The following is a 17,071-nucleotide window of genomic DNA, read 5'->3' as shown; positions in this document are numbered from 1 at the left end:
GAGCGGAACTCAGCAGGATAAATGTCATTATATAGCTGTGTGTGTGTGTGTGTGTGTTTACACAGATGTAGAAACGCCCTGCAGCATCAGACCGACAGACAGAAAGATCTGACCACCTACCGCTCACAAGTGGACCACTCAAGCGGAAACAGAGCCGCACTTCTTACACACCACATTCTTTCCCCGTTTTATCGCCACAGGATTTTTTCAGTAGAAATCCAGTTCCTAAAACTCCCAGGTCTGCTCTGTGTGAAGAGGTTTCTGATTAGAAAGATAGACAGAGAGAAAGAAAACAGTTGAGCACACATGCAATGTTAGGTTTCCATGTTTTACAGGGACATCCAAAATTTACTTTTCCCTGACCCTACCCCTAAACCTAACCCTTGCCCTCATACAACACATTCTGTATTTTCAGATTTAAAAAAAAAAAAAAAAAAATTCTGGATTACTTACAGTCAAGCCTGAAATTATTCATACCCCTGGAAAATTCTGACTTAAAGTTACTTTTATTCAAACAGCAAGTTTTTTTACCGGAAATGACGCAGACTTCTCCCAGAAGATAATAAGATGATGTACAAGAGGCATCATTATGGAAAAAAATTTATTACTCATCTTTTATTTACATCTGAACAAAAAGTGGCATGTCCAAAATTATTCATACCCTTTTCAATAATAAATAGAAAACGCTTCCTATAATTGCTGATCAGCTTTTTTGCATGTCTCCACTGGTATTTTTGCCCATTCATCTTTAGCGATAAGCTCCAACTCTTTCAGGTTGGAGGGTCTCCTTGCCGTCACCCTGATCTTTAGCTCCCTTCACAGATTCTCAATTGGATTTAAGTCAGGACTTGTTAATGTTTTTGTCTGCTAACCATTTATTCACCACTTTTGCTGTGTGTTTTGGGTCATTGTCGTGCTGAAATGTCCACTGGTGCCCAAGGCAGGTTTCTCTGCAGACTGCCTGATGTTGTTATTGAGAATTTTGATGTACTGCTCCTTTTTCATGGTGCCATTTACTGTGATTAGGTTTCCTGGTCCACCGGCTGAAAAACACCCCCAAAACATTAGGTTCCCAGCACCATGCTTGACAGTGGGGATGGTGTTCTTAGGGTTGAAGGCTTCTCCTTTTTTTAAGCCAAATGAAGGCTACATCATTGTGGCCAAACCATTCAATTTTTGTTTCATCTGACCATAAAACAGAAGACCAGAAGTCGTCTTCTTTGTCCAGAAGAGCATTTGCAAAGGCCAAGCGGGCTATTGTGTGCCTTATCTGGAGAAGTGGTGTCCTCCTTGGTCTGCATCTGTGGAGCCCAGCGGTGTTCAGTGTCTGTTGGACTGTCTGCCTTGAGATGTTGCCACCAGCAGAGCCCAGATTCATCAGGATGGCGTTGGTGGTGATCCTTGGATTCTTTTCTACCTCTCTCACTGGCCAGCACAGGTGTTCCTTTTGGCTTCCGACCACAGCCATGTTTGGGGACACACTAAGTAGCGTACAATGACAACAAATACAAATCACCAAAGGAAAAAAAAAAAACGGTTACATTTGCATTATTATTATTTTAAATAGCTGCTTGCAGTTGCTTAGAATAACCCTGCTGAAAAAAACAGCATATGCTGGTTAGGTATGTTTTGATGCTGGGATGCTGGTCCTTTGCTGGTTTATGCTTGTCATTTGCTGGTTTATGCTTGTCATTTGCTGGTTTATGCTGGCCCTTTGCTGGTTTATGCTTGTCATTTGCTGGTTTATGCTGGTCCTTTGCTGGTTTATGCTGGCCCTTTGCTGGTTTATGCTGGCCCTTTGCTGGTTTAAGCTGGCCCTTTGCTGGTTTATGCTGGCCCTTGCTGGTCCTTTGCTGGTTTATGCTGGTTATCCTTGACCAGCAACATGACCAGCATAAACTAGCAAATTACCAGCATAAACCAGCAAAGGGCCAGCATAAACCAGCAAATGACAAGCATAAACCAGCAAAGGGCCAGCATAAACCAGTAAATGACAAGCATAAACCAGCAAAGGACCAGCATAAACCAGCAAATGACAAGCATAAATCAGCAAAGGACCAGCAAAGGACCAGCATAAACCAGCAAATGACAAGCATAAACCAGCAAAGGGCCAGTTTAAACCAGCAAAGGACCAGCATTAACCAGCTAAAACCAGCATCCCAGGACCAAAACATACCTAACCAGCATATGCTGTTTTTTTCCAGCAGGGATATGGACTAATCCCTGCTGAAAAAAACTGCTAAAACCAGCCTAGGCTGGTTGGCTGGTTTTAGCTGGTCTCCCAGCCTGACCAGCTAAGACCAGCCTGGCCAGGCTGGGAAAGTGGCCAAACCCCCTCTTAAACCAGCCTGCTGGGATATTTGAATCTTTTCCATTCATTCAAGCGCTCAATCGTGTAGCCAGAAAATGACACATACACAACATAATACACACTCATAGAAATCATAACTGCCTTCTATTGTACCACACACAGGACCAAACTGATTTAACTTTTTTGCAGTTTTTAATAATTATGTGGCACGATATATCTAATAGATAAAATAAACACACTATAGCTTGATCTCAGCCAGTTGATTTATAAGCGACCAACCGCTCTGCACAGTTTGTGTATCTCTAACTACTTAATACGTTTGTGCTATTCGACCGTGAATAAGTGCCCTGCGGACATCACAGGTTATTCCAGAAAGATTCAAGTTTGAAAGGTGCATATATGTTCCATTCAAAGTGCATTAAAGTGTGCAAGATGTGAATTTAAATTTTAATCATTTACAGAGCTATATTATAACACACTTCTCTAGTATGTTTCGTCTGTGTGTGAAGACGCTGAAGGTCATATCGCAGCGCAAATCCATGAATAAATGTTCTGAAGTGAAGTAAACTTGCAATTCTGAAACCAATGATATTGTGAATGCACTACATCAAATAACTTTTACTTGGACTTAAATGGAACAAATACAATTTCTCATGAATCAGAACTATAAATCAGCGGTTGATTTATGAACACAGAGAGTGATCGTATAACGAGCTGTATCACGCATAACATTCACAAACGTGTTTTGTACATTATTAATAGCGTGAGCACTTACACATTCAAGTGGATCAGAGATTCTGAATCTGTTATAACTAATAAATACAAATGACAAAGCCAGATGTTGGTCGAGTTGTTTATTTTCATTGAGCTGCTTTCACCATTGTGTTGTTTCAAGCTGAAAAGCAGAAAATTGCATTTCACTTTAGATCTGGTTTCCACTCAGGGCATGGGAGCAGATATGGTCGTTCATAACACAGCAGGCATTCTAATGTGTTTTTAATTGTTTAATAACAATTTTAACATTTTAAAAGAAGTTATAACTTTTATTCAGCGAGAATGTGTTAATTTGACAAAAACTGATAGCAAAGACTTGAAAAGAACTGTGTTTTAAATAAAGTCTATTGTTTTTAAGTTTTTATTCATCTAAGAATCCTAAAATATTCCTGAATCCTGAATATTTGGCAGCACAACTGTTGCCAACATAGATAATTGTAATAATAAATCAGCATATTAGAATGATTTCTGAAGGAACATGTGACACTGAAGCCCGGAGTAATGGCTGATGAAAATTCAGCTTTGCATCAAAGGAATTTTTATTTTTTTAATGCATATTAAAATAGAAACCATTATTTTACATGGTAACAACATTTTGCAGTATTATTGTTTTTGTTTTTTTTTTATCAATAAATGCAGTCTTGATGAGCATATAAGACTTGTGTATGTAACAGCAGTGCGTGACCCTGGACCATAAACTAGTTTTAAGTAGCACGGGGATATTTGTAGCAATAGCCAACAATATATTGTATGGGTCAAAATGATCGATTTTACTTTTATGTCAAAAATCATTAGGATATTAATTGAACATCATGTTCCATGAAGATATTTTGTAGATTTCACTGTAAATATATCAAAACTGAACTTTTGATTTGTAATATGCATTGCTAAGAACATGGACATTTGCATAACTTCAAAGGCAATTTTCTCCATTTTTCATTTATTTATATTTATTTTTTGCACCCTCAGATTTTAGATTTTCAAATAGTTGTATCTTGGCCAAATACCGGTCATAAACTGCCTTTTTTATTGTTTTGTACTGTTCTCTGATGTCTACTTATAATGTTATCAATATTTATACATCAGAAACTATCAGAATTTAGAAGTTATAGGCTATTTTCTATCTTTGTTTTGCCCACTGCTATGATTGGCTAATAGGTGTTTATGTTTGACAGCCTACATTCTTTATAGATGGACAAAAAAAATACTTAGTACATATGAAACGATCTATAATAACAGACAAAGCAATAGTGACCATGTGATAAAAACAGTTACTCACACTTGTCGGATCCAATATAGTCGGCACAGCATCGTCTTTTAGTTTCAGTCTTTCTGAAAATCCTGCGTCGAATTGTGTCTTGTTTGTGTCACGTTTGAAGGAGATGAGAGATGGGTCCAAATGCAGGTGAAAAGGGTTTTTAATTAAACAAATAAACAAACCAAGACAAAAGGCCAACACAGCACAAAACTAATAACTAGAACACAAAATAACAAAACCGAGAACAAGAACAAAGGCCAGGGATATCATGAACACAAAAGTACATCAAAGACACAAGACAATGCAGACCTGAAAACGGAATGAAGAGTGAGTGTTCTTATACAGAGTCCAGATAGTGAACAGCTGTGAGTGAATCAGTGTTAATGACAAAGACAGGTGAATGCAATCAGGAAGTGCAGTGTAGGGAAGGGAAAACAGCGACCCCAAGTGGCTGAGGGAGGCCCCACAGCCCAGATCATGACAGTTTGTTAATGAATCTGTTGTAAAATGAAGTAAATAAATGACCAAGTTCTCTCTGGATCATCATTAAAAATAAAAGTTCATCCACTGTTTTCTAACATTGGGATCACAAGGAAGGCAATGGGAAGTTTTTCCTCAACTTTCCACTTCAGAGCATCTCATTGTTTACACCAGTGTTTCCTAACCACTGTGCCATGGGACACATACAGTCAAACCCAAAATTATTCATACACCAGATATAATTTTTGATATCCCTGCTTAAAAAAACAGCATATGCTGGTTTTCTCAGCAGGAATATTTTTTTACTAGTGGGTGCAGGACACTATAGTTCAAAGCGCTGCACGTTTTGGACGTTGTGGGCGTCGGGGAGAGTTGAAGTCAGGTCAACTTTATGGTAATAAGCTATGACACGGCTCGGCGGCAACCAATCGGTATGTAGAAGTTCACCGCTTGAGAGGTTTCCAAAGAACGCAGTCCTGTAAACTTTGGTTCCGGCCACATTAGTTCCCAAGGAAAATGGAGGAGAAGTTAATTATTGCTGTGGCGGGTTTCCCCATAATCTACGATGTGTCCCTGTTTGCGTACGAGGACATAAATTAAAAAATGATGCATTGACCAAGGTGTCTGAGATTTCGTTAGCAAACATGTAACTACAATTAAATTCAATTTCTTATTTTCACGTTTAAAATATTTAATGAGGTTAACTTACACCCTACTTGTGGTCAGTCTGCACAAGATCGACATGCTTGTTTGCTTTGCGGCCGCTTTAAATACAAGACCAAGCGTTCGATCGTCAGAGCGTCAATGAATCTTTCTACAGCATTGCTGGCAGGGCAACCAGAGCAAATTTTGACGCTTTCGTTAGCGGCAGTGTTCAGTGACGCGCTGACTTTACTAATCAACGATTTGCTCTTTCACTAAGAAGGCGGAGCTTTGCGATCATAATGAGCATTGCATTTTCCCCATTCAAAACTATGAGTGACACATCTTGGGTATTCTTTCTGCAAAAGAGGTATTCGGGTTGAAGAGCAAGTAGTGCAATATGACTGGTGGTGTCCTGGGGTGTTTGTAAGAAAGTGCCTGGTGCATATATTTTCACAGTGTTTTGGAACATGTACTGTTTGTATTAAAGTGTCTGATGCATTTAGAGTGTGCTGTCTACAGGTGTTTTTTTCAGCCCACTCACACTCAAAAATTGCACTAATGTTTTTATTTTTTTTTATTTTTTGGGGGGGGGGGGGGTTCAGTCGGTAGGGTTGTGGATAAGGTTCAGAAGGGGGTGAGGTGATTTGAATTTAGGGCTCTCACAGCCTGGGGGAAAAAGATGTTGAGTAGTCTGGCAGAGCGGTCTCTAATGCTCCGGTACCGCCTTTCTGATGACAAGAGCTGGAAGAGACTGTGGGCAGGATGGGTGGGGTCTTTCACGATACTGGTGGTTTTACTGGAGCATCGTGCAAGAAAAATGCCCAGAATGGAGGGGAGAGGGGCACCGATGATCTTTGCAGCTGTGTTCACCGTCCGCTGGAGGGTCTTGTGGACAGCAGCACTGCAGTTTCCATACCAAACAGTGATGCAGCTGGTCAGCACACTCTCAATGGTTCCCCTGTAGAATGTGGTGAGGATGGGTGGAGGGAGGCTTGCCCTTTTCAGTCGGCGCAGAAAGTGTAAACGCTGTTGTGCCCTCTTGGATAGTGACATGGTGTTGGTGGACCAGGTGAGATCCTCTGTGATGTGCACCAGGAATTTAGTGCTGCTGACTCTCTCCACAGTCGAGCTGTCGATGGTCACTGGGGGGTGGTTAACAGAGTTTCTCCTGAAGTCCATCACAACCTCCTTTGTCTTTTCCACATTCAGGGACAGGTTGCTAGTGCCACACCATTCAGCCAGCTGTGCCACCTCCTCTCTGTAGTGCATTTCATCATTGTTACTGATGAGACCTACCACCGTCGTGTCATCAGCCAACTTGATGTGGTTGAAGCTGAACTTGGCAGTGCAGTCATGTGTCAGGAGCGTGAAGAGCAGCGGGCTGAGCACACAGCCTTGTGGGGCACCTGTGCTCAGTGTGGTAGTGCTTGAGGTATTGTGGCCGACACACACTGACTGATGTCTACCAGTTAAAAAGTCCGGGATCCAGTTGCAGAGGGAGGTGTTAAGGCCCAGCAGGTTCAGTTTATTTATGAGCTGTTGTGGGATTATGGTGTTGAATGCTGAGCTGAAGTCGATGAACAGCATTCTAACATAGGAGTCTTTATTTTCTAGGTGGGTAAGAGCCAGATGGAGAGTGGAGGAAATTGCATCGTCCGTAGAGCGGTTTGGACGGTATGCAAACTTGAGTGAGTCGAGTATGTTGGGGAGGCTGGTTTTGATGTTGTGCATGACTAACCTCTCAAAGCACTTCATCATGATTGGAGTAAGTGCTATGGGACGGTAGTCATTTAGACAGGACACAGGTGATTTCTTTGGTACCGGTATGACTGTTGTGGATTTAAGACAGGTGGGGACGACTGCTTGGCTCAGCGAGGTGTTGAAGATATCCGTTAGGACATCCATCAGCTGTGCAGCACAGTCTCTCAGTACACGACCAGGTATGTTGTCAGGACCCACAGCCTTGCGTGGGTTAATCCTAGATAGGGTCTTCTTTACGTCGGCTGGAGACAGACAGAGTACCTGGTCGTTTTGAGGTATGGGCAGTTTTTGTGCAGGTGTGTCATTCTGCATTTCAAACCGTGAGTAGAATTGGTTGAGTGCATCTGGGAGGGATGTGTCATCATCACAGGCCTGTGGCAGGGGCTTGTAGTCAGTGATGGTCTGGATGGCTTGCCACAGGCTCCGTGTGTCTCTGCTGTTTGTGAAGTGATTATTCATTTTTTGAGAATATGACTGTTTCACCTTCTTGATGCCACTGGACAGATTGGCTCTTGCTGTTTTGAGGGCTGCTTTATCCCCTGATCTGAATGCTTCATCTCTGTTCTTAAGTAGCCTCCAAACCTCTGCTGTCATCCACAGCTTCTGGTTTGCACGTGTGGTGATGGTCTTAGTGACTGTCACATCATCAATGCACTTTTTGATGTAAGCAGTCACAGTTTCAGTGTACTCATGCAGGTCTGTGTTGTTGTTGTAGGTGGCTGCCTCTCTGAACATGTTCCAGTCTGTGCACTGAATGAGGGTGAGTAATTAATGACAACTTTAATTTTTTGGGTGAACTGTTTTTTTTTTTTTATTTAGTCATAAAGATGCTACATGTCGTGGCGTAGTGCAATTCCATAAATAAACTTTCCAAAGTGAAGTAAACTTCAACAAAAATTAGCGGAGGTGGGGAACAGTGAACACCATGTAGGGACTTGAGAACCACTGTCTTAGAATAATTGTGGTAAAAAAGGGAGTATGAGAATTGATATGACAGATACTATACTGACTCAGTTAAACTTTATCTCAGAAAGAAAGCAAATAACAAAATGAGTCACTAGTTGTCATCCAGTAAGAGTCTATAGCTGTAAAATTAACGTGCATTGCAGCTTAGACCATTTGATGAAAAATGTTTAAGCTCATATTGATTCTCCAACTTTTGATCTCATCAAAGTTTGAGACATTGTTGAGATCTCTTCTAGAACTCTAAAGGTGAGAGTCTCAGTTAGGAGAAACATTGGAGAAGCAGGAAAGAATGAGTTGAGATGTTGCAGAGATCTTGTTTATGAGTTTTTTTCTCCTGCATACTCTGAAAGGTCTCTAGTTTAAAGGTCAGCTGTAGTTCAGATGAAGGTTTGCAGAGCAGCAGATAAATGAATGAGACAGACACACATTCCTTATCGGTTTCCTCTCAAACAGCAGCTCTTCAGCTGTAATCATGTGATCGATCTGTGCTGCTCAATGAGAGTTACAGAGACTCATCATTATCACACCACTGGCAAAAACACATGATTTTCAACGTGTTAATAAATCACCACAAATATGCAGCTCACTTTACCGTACTCATTATCCCTGTTCCCATGAAATCAGTCACGCAACACGATAAACGGTAGCTGAAAATTTGAGAACAACGGAATGCTTCAAAACTCAGTGTCATGCTAGGCTGTTGTGATTTGTTGCCAGTGGGTGCTATGCATTTGCCAAGACATTCAGTACATTCTTGTTTTTGCATGGCCAAAAAATTAAATATCAATTTTGGCAGCCACAACTCCCTAAAGACCTGTTCACACCAAGAACGATTAATATAACTATAAAGATAATGTTCTAAAAATCATTTCATATTTAAGAGAATATCAGAGTTCACACCACGACTATAACGATAACGATACAGGGCAACAATATCATTGGAATCATTTTCAGAAAGATGGGGTTTTTTTTTTCAGCTGACGAACGATAAAACGCTGACAACTGATCAGACTTTATTCAAATTTAAAGGACTTGTGCATTTGAAGTTGCAGGCAACATTGTAGAAAAGCAAAAGAGATCAGATAGTTTATGCTAGATTTGCAGTTTAGATTTCTCTTTACTAAGTTGTGACCGGTGCTTTGTTTACTTCTCTCCACTGCGCATTTGCTTCGTCACTTCTGAGCGGTGCATGCCGCCCGGAGCTGTGCGTCTATTGCCATTATAGAGCTTGGAAGTGCAAGGATAATTTTTAATATTTCTCAAATTGGATTCGTCTGAAAAAATAAAGTCATATACACCTAAATAATGGGCTAGTTTTCATCTTTGGGTAAACTAATCCTTTAAATTTCCTTTAAATATGTGTCTGTGAATTTTTTTCAGCCATTTTATCATCCAGCAGATAAAATTGGTTTTATCTGATCACTTAATAAGTAAATGCACGCTTGATTTCAGGATTTATGCATGAGCAATAATATCAGTGATATTTTATTTACCAAACACCTATAAAAATTGATATAATTACTAATAAAATGGAATAGAATGTCAATTATAATCAGTGTTGGGGGTAACGCATTACAAGTAACAGGAGTAATGTAATCAGATTACTTTTTTCAAGTAACTAGTAACTCATTACTTTTTAATTTACAAGAAAATATCTGAGTTACTTTTCCCCAGTTAATGATTGAAAGCTTTCCTGTCCCTATGTTGAGAGAAATCGGGAGTAAGATGTTACTTTAGTTCTATAATAAACATGCATTAATTCATCTCACTCACAAAAAAACAGATTCAGTATTCCTGAAAATGAATAAAAACTGTGACATTTAACTCAAACCTGCATTAATTAAATATGTTAAATAATACAAATATATTTTATGTATTTAATCCCATTTTATTAACCAGTGACTTTGCTACTGACCTTTGACGATCCAATGCAACCATACTTAAAAATAAAACTAACATTTGTTTTTCTTTTCTTTTTTATTGCTGAATAGTGTTGAACTTCCTTCTTCTGTGGTCTACTGTACAGACGTGAATTTATTTTTCCTTCAGCCTAAGACTTTTGGTGTGAAACCTCCTTACAAATCAAAACATCAACATCCTAACAACTCAAAACATCATAACAATGTCCTAGCAACACTCTGGCAGCCATGAAAAACACCCTAGCAACCTCCAAGCAACCCAAAACACCCTATCAAACTCCTAACAACATCCTAGCAACCCAAAACATCCTGGCAACTTCCTAACAACATCATAGCAACCCAAAACATCCTGGCAACTTCCTAGCAACACTCTGGCAGCCACCCAAAAAAAACCCATCAACCACCCAAATCTCCCTAGCATCCTCAAAGAAACCCAAAACACCCTAGTAACCTCCTAACAACCTAAAAATATTCCTAGCAACACCCTGGCAGCCAAACAAAACTCCCTATCAGCCATAAAGCTACCTTAAACACCCTAGCAACCTCCAAACAACCCTAAATTCTCTAGCAACCTCCAAGCAACCCCAAACTCCCTAGCAACCTCCAAGCAACCCAAAACATCCTAGCAACACCCTGGCAGCCACCCAAAACTCCCTAGCAACCTGCAAGCAACCCAAAACACCCTAGCAGCCTCCTAAAAACTTTAAACATCCTAGCAACCTCTTGGCAGCCAACCAAAACTCCCTATCAGCCATAAAGCTACCTTAAAAACCCTAGCAACCTTGCAAACAACCAAAAAACACCCTAGCATCCTCTAAGCAACCCAAAACACCATAGCAACACTCTGGCTGCCACCCAAAGCACCCTAGCGACCTCCAAGCAACCTAAAACATCCTAGCAACACCCTGGCAGCCAACCAAAACTCCCTATCAGCCATAAAGCTACCTTAAACACCCTAGCAACCTCCAAACGACCCAAAATATTCCTAGCAATCTACTAACAGTCCAACACATCTTAGCAACACCCTGGCAGCCACCCAAAACTCCCTAGCAACATCCAAGTAACTCAAAACCTCCTAGTAGACAACTAAAACACCCTATCAGCCATCAAGCAACCTTTCAAACAACCAAAATACCCTAGCAACCTCCTAAAAACCCAAAACATCCTAGCAACACCCTGGCAGCCACCCAAATCTCCCTAACATCCTACAAGCAACCCCAAACACCATAGCAACACTCTGGCTGCCACCCAAAGCACCCTAGCAACCTCCAAGCAACCTAAAACATCCTAGCAACACCCTGACATTCAACCAAAACTCCATATCAGCCATAAAGCTACCTTAAACACCCTAGCAACCTCCTAACAACCTAAAACATCCTAGCAACACCCTGGCAGCCACCAAAAACACCCTAGCAACCTCCTAACAAGCCAAAACATCTTAGCAACACCCTAGCATCCTCTAAGCAACCCAAAACACACTAGCAACACTCTGGCTGCCAGCCAAAGCACCCTAGCAACCTCCAAGCAACCCAAAACACCCTAGCAACCTCCTAACAACCTAAAACATCCTAGCAACCTCCTAACAACACCCTGGCAGCCACCCAAAACTCCCTTGCAACATCCAAGCAACTCATTACATACTAGTAACCTCCTAATATCCCAAAACATCTTAGCAACCTCCTAGAAACACTCAGGCAGCCACACAAACTCCCTAGCCACCTAAAACACCCTAGCAACCCCCTAACATCGCAAAACATCTTAGCAACCTCCGTGCAGCACTCTGGCAGCCACCCAAAACTCCTTAGCAACCTAAAACACCCTAGTGACCCATTATCAACCTAAAACACCACAGAAAACCTTCTAGCAACATTCTGGCAGCCACCCAAAACATCTTAGCAACACCCTAGCATCGTCTAAGCAACCCAAAACACCCTAGCAACACTCTGGCTGCCACCCAAAGCACCCTAGCAACCGCCTAACAACCCAAAACATCTTAGCAACACCGTAGCATCCTCTAACCAACCCAAAACACCCTAGCAACACTCTGGCTGCCACCCAAAGCACCCTAGCAACCTCCAAGTAACCCAAAACACACTTGCAACCTCCTAACAACCTAAAACATCCTGGCAACCTCCTAGCAACACTCTGGCAGCCTCCCAAAACACCTTAGCAACCTCCTAACAACCCAAAACATCTTAGCAACACCCTAGCATCCCCTAAGCATCCCAAAACACCCTAGCAACACTCTGGCTGCCACCCAAATCACCCTAGCAACCTCCAAGCAACTCAACACTTACAGTACTAGTGACCTCCTAATATCCAAAAACATCTTAGCCACCTCCTAGCAACACTCTGGCAGCCACCAAAACTCCCTAGCAACCTATTAGCAACCCCAAACACCACAGAAAACACCTTAGCAACACTCTGAGAACCACCCAAAACTCCCTAGCAACCTCTTAGCAACCCAAAATCCCATAACAACATCCTAGCAATATTCTTACAGTTATCTAAAACACCCTAGAAGCTCCTAGAATACTTCAGCAACAGGTAGCACTGCACATGTTGTATTTGTGTATGTTGCTGTTTTTCTGTGGTTTTGCTGCATGTCACTGGGGCCATGTCAAGTGTTTTGGTTCAGTTCTGATCAGGTTAACTGCTGTGTCAGCAGGTGCCGACAGCTCCGACCCCCCACGCAACTCACGCTGGCTGAGATTAGCGCTAATCCAGCCCTATAATCTGACTCACGCGCAGGGCATGTTGAAAGAGTGTGAGCCCAGTTCATTTCCTCTGCCTGCTGAGGATGTACTGAGGTTTGTTTTTGTGTTTGCTCAGTTTCACTGAACTACAGCAGTCATGTGCACCACCATTATGGTCCTGAGCACCATCGCTCTCCTGCTGCGACGGATGTTCGTCAACCGCGTCAAACCGTGAGTCCACATCATTCTCTAGAAAATCAGAGCAAAATATGGCATAGATTATGAACAGTAAAAATGTGCCGTTATATATGGCAATATTAATATGTATTGTAATTATTACAAATTAAATATTCATATATTAAAATACACATTAAATGTATATTGTATAATATATAAATAATAATAATAATAATAATAATATAACAAGATATTATAAATAAACAAAATATATTCATAGATTAAAATAGCTATGTATTTAAATACGTTATAATATTATAATATAAATTACTAAACTAACATGTTATTAAGCATAAAAACAAACAGCACATATAAAGACACATTAAATTAGACTATTTTGAATGGCTTTTTTTATTTGCTTTCTTTTTTTCTGGGATTTTTTTTCACTATGAAGAGCACATGTGATGCTTCGATAAATCTTATAAAGCAGTGTATTTTTGTTGCCTAAATTTTAGAGCAGACTGTCCTGATGCCTTAAAATGCTATCTAGATAGGGAGCTAACTAGGTTTTGAAACAGAGCATTTAGTGTGTATTTTTAAGAGTTATCGCAGGTTTATTTTTCTTTCCATATCTCCAGACAGCCAGATGTGAATGGGACAAAGGAAAAGCCGCATGAGAACGACACAGCAGCTTCAAAAAAATAATGTCTGTCTGAGACCGTGAGTATAAAAAGAAATTCAGTTCAGCCTTTGAGGATCTTCTCAGGGACACTTTCACAAAGTAAATGGTCATCCTGAAAAATTGAAGAGCATTGTCGGACTGAATACAAGACGACAAGCGTGCAGCGCGCACAAAAGAGAGAATTCAGTGGGAGGAAAAGGATTTTGTGCGACTCTGCTGGATGAGGATGATTTGAACCCGACACAGGAGGAAAAATAACATATTTATCGGAGGACTGTGAAAAAGTGCTTTCAGGACAGGATGCCATGAACTTGCCTGCTCCATTTTAGAGCTGTAAGTGCTGTGCACGGCTGAACAAGGATGCAGCGTCCTGTAAATCATTCATACACAACAACTGGCCTTCAGCTGCATGCAGGACTGGACCAGCAGAGACCTTCATCACCATCATCATCCAGATACGTTATTAACTGACACAAGAGAAGGAAAGAGCATGTTACTCAAAGAGTTTTAAATGAGCAATAGAGTTTTGTTTGATGAGCTCTTCACTGGAGGAGGCAGTTTAGTGCATGAAACATTGATGCCTTCACATGTCAGCTCTTTCTGTGGATGTGTGTGTGGTTTACCTCGCTTCAGTGAATACACACATACACCTGCTCCACAATGGTCAGTTCTTCATCTTAGCACACTCTAGTTTCCTGTAATGGTCAAACAAAATTGTTTGTTAAAGCCCATTTGATCAATTTCAACAATGAGATAATAGTGAACAGTGATAATAAATAAAGATCAAACTTTATTTAATCAAACTTAATTTCTCCTTATTGTCTCCTTATTTTTTAACAGAGTTCCTCAGTAATCCATGAAAGCCCATCTCTACCACATTAAAAGTTTTTTTGGTTAAATCATCATTATGACAAGTCAATTATGAGAAATAATGTAAAAATGATGAAACATGAAGCCATAATTATGTCATAATTATAACAGTCAAAATAGTGAGATAAAATGTGAAATTCTGATGGTTAAAATTATGAGATGAAAAATTTAAATGATCACAGTCAAATTATAAAATAAGTCAAAATAATGAGATAAAAGCCACAATTGTGAGATAATCAAAATTAGAAGATATTCTGCCATAATAATGACACCAGAAAATCTCAGGCAAAATTGAGATAATTCACAATTATGAGACAAACGTCATAATCATGAGTCAAAATAGTGAGATAAAATTAGAAATTTTGACGGTTAAAATTTTTTTATTTACTAGTCAAAATGATGAGATAATATGCAGCCATAATGACACCAAAAGTCATAATTATGAGAGTCGAAATTCTTAGATAAAAACATGAAATTCTGACAGTTAAAATTATGAAATAACTCACAATTATGAGGCAAAACGTCATAATTATGACAGTCAAAATTGTTAAATAAAAACTTGAAATTCTGACAGTTAAAATTATGAGATTAAAAAGTTTTAATGACTAGAATCAAAATTATAAGATAAATCAAAATTATGAGATAAAATACCATAATAATGACACCAGAAGTCATAATTATGACAGTCAAAATTATTAGATAAAAACATGAAATTCGGACAGTTAAAATTAAGTCACAATTATAAGACAAAACAACATAATTATGACAGACAAAATTGTGCGATAATGTCTAATGATTTAAATTATAAGATAAAAAAAATTTAATAATCACAGTCCAAATTATAAGATAAGTCAAAACTATGAGATAAAATGCAGTTGTGAGGTAGTCAAAATTATAAGATACTATGCCATGATAATGACACTATAAGTCATGATTATGACAAATTATGAGATAAAAACTTGAAATTCTGACAGTCAAAATTAGGATAACTCACAATTATGTGAAAAAACATCATAATTATGACTTATAATTCTAATTGTGATTAGGTTGTGATTTGGAGGTTGAAATATTTTTATCTCATAATTTTAACCATCAGAATTGTTACGTTTTTATCTCATACTTTTGACTGAGATACTTTTGGCTTTTCATCTCATGACTATGATCATAAAAAAATTTAATCTTATTTTTTAAATTTTTTATTTTATTTTTTGCCCAATATAAGTCAAAACTATAAGATAAAATGCCATAATTATGACATAGTTAAAATTAGAAGATATTATGCCATAATAATGACACCAGAAGTCATAATTATGAACCAATTCTGACAGTCAAAATGTTGAGATAAGTCAGAATTTTGACAGTCAAAATGACGAGATAAGTCACAATTATGAGACAAAACATCATAATTCCTACAGTCAAAAATGTGAGAAGTCACAATTATGCGACAAAAAGTCATAATTAAGATAAGTCAAAATTGTGAGATAAAATTGAAATTCTGATGGTTAAAATGATGACATGAAAAATATGTATGAGATAAAAAGTCAAAATCATCTCAGTTAAAATCGAGACAAAATCTTGAAACTATGGTCAATATTATGAGATAAAATCATTTAAATGATCATAGTCAAAATTTTAAGATAAGTTAAAATTCTGAGATAAAGAGTGATAATTGTGAGACCAGAAGCCATAATTATGAGATAAAAGGCCAAAATCATCTTGCAATCAACTTGAAATTATGACAGTCAAAATGATAAGTCACAATTATGAGACGAAAAGACAAAAGCATCTCAGTCAAAGTTGAGATATAAACTTGAAACTATGATGGTCAAAATTATGAGATAAAAACCTGCCATTTTTACAGTCACAATTATGAGATAAGTCAAAACTATGAGATAAAATGCCATAATTGTGAGAACAGAAGTCATAATTATAAGATAAAAAGACAAAATCATCTCAGTCAAAATTGAGATTAAAAATTGAATAATTAAAAAATTATGTCGGTCAATATTACGAGATAAAAACATGAAATCATGACAATCACAATAATAAGGTTAGTTATAATTATTAGGCAAGTCACAATTATGAGACAAAAAGTCATAATTATGAGATAAAAAGTCAAAATGATATTAGTCAAAATTGCGATACAAACTTAAATCTATGATGGTCAAAATTATAAGATAAAAACCTGAAATTATAACAAGATACTTCACAATTATGAGACAAAAAGACAATTCTGACAAATCTTTTTAAAAGACAATTAAAAAGTCTGACATTTTTAGTCCTAATGACTTGACAAACTCAATTTTGTTTTACCAAAACATGTTTTTTTTTCTTTTGTGGAGGAAATAGGCTTCAATACTTACATGTATTTCCTAGATATTTAGAAGATATTTCAATAATCTGCTCATTTTTGCCAAAACACCAAAGTCTGCATAAAATTAAAAAATCTCAGTTTGAACTTAAGTATTTATTATCAAATGATTTAAGCTGCACAGTATTTATTTTACAGTTCTAAACTCTTACTCAAGCTTA

Source organism: Garra rufa, chromosome 1, assembly GCF_049309525.1.
Source record: "Garra rufa chromosome 1, GarRuf1.0, whole genome shotgun sequence".
NCBI lineage: Eukaryota > Metazoa > Chordata > Actinopteri > Cypriniformes > Cyprinidae > Garra > Garra rufa.
This window is presented reverse-complemented; position numbering follows the sequence as displayed.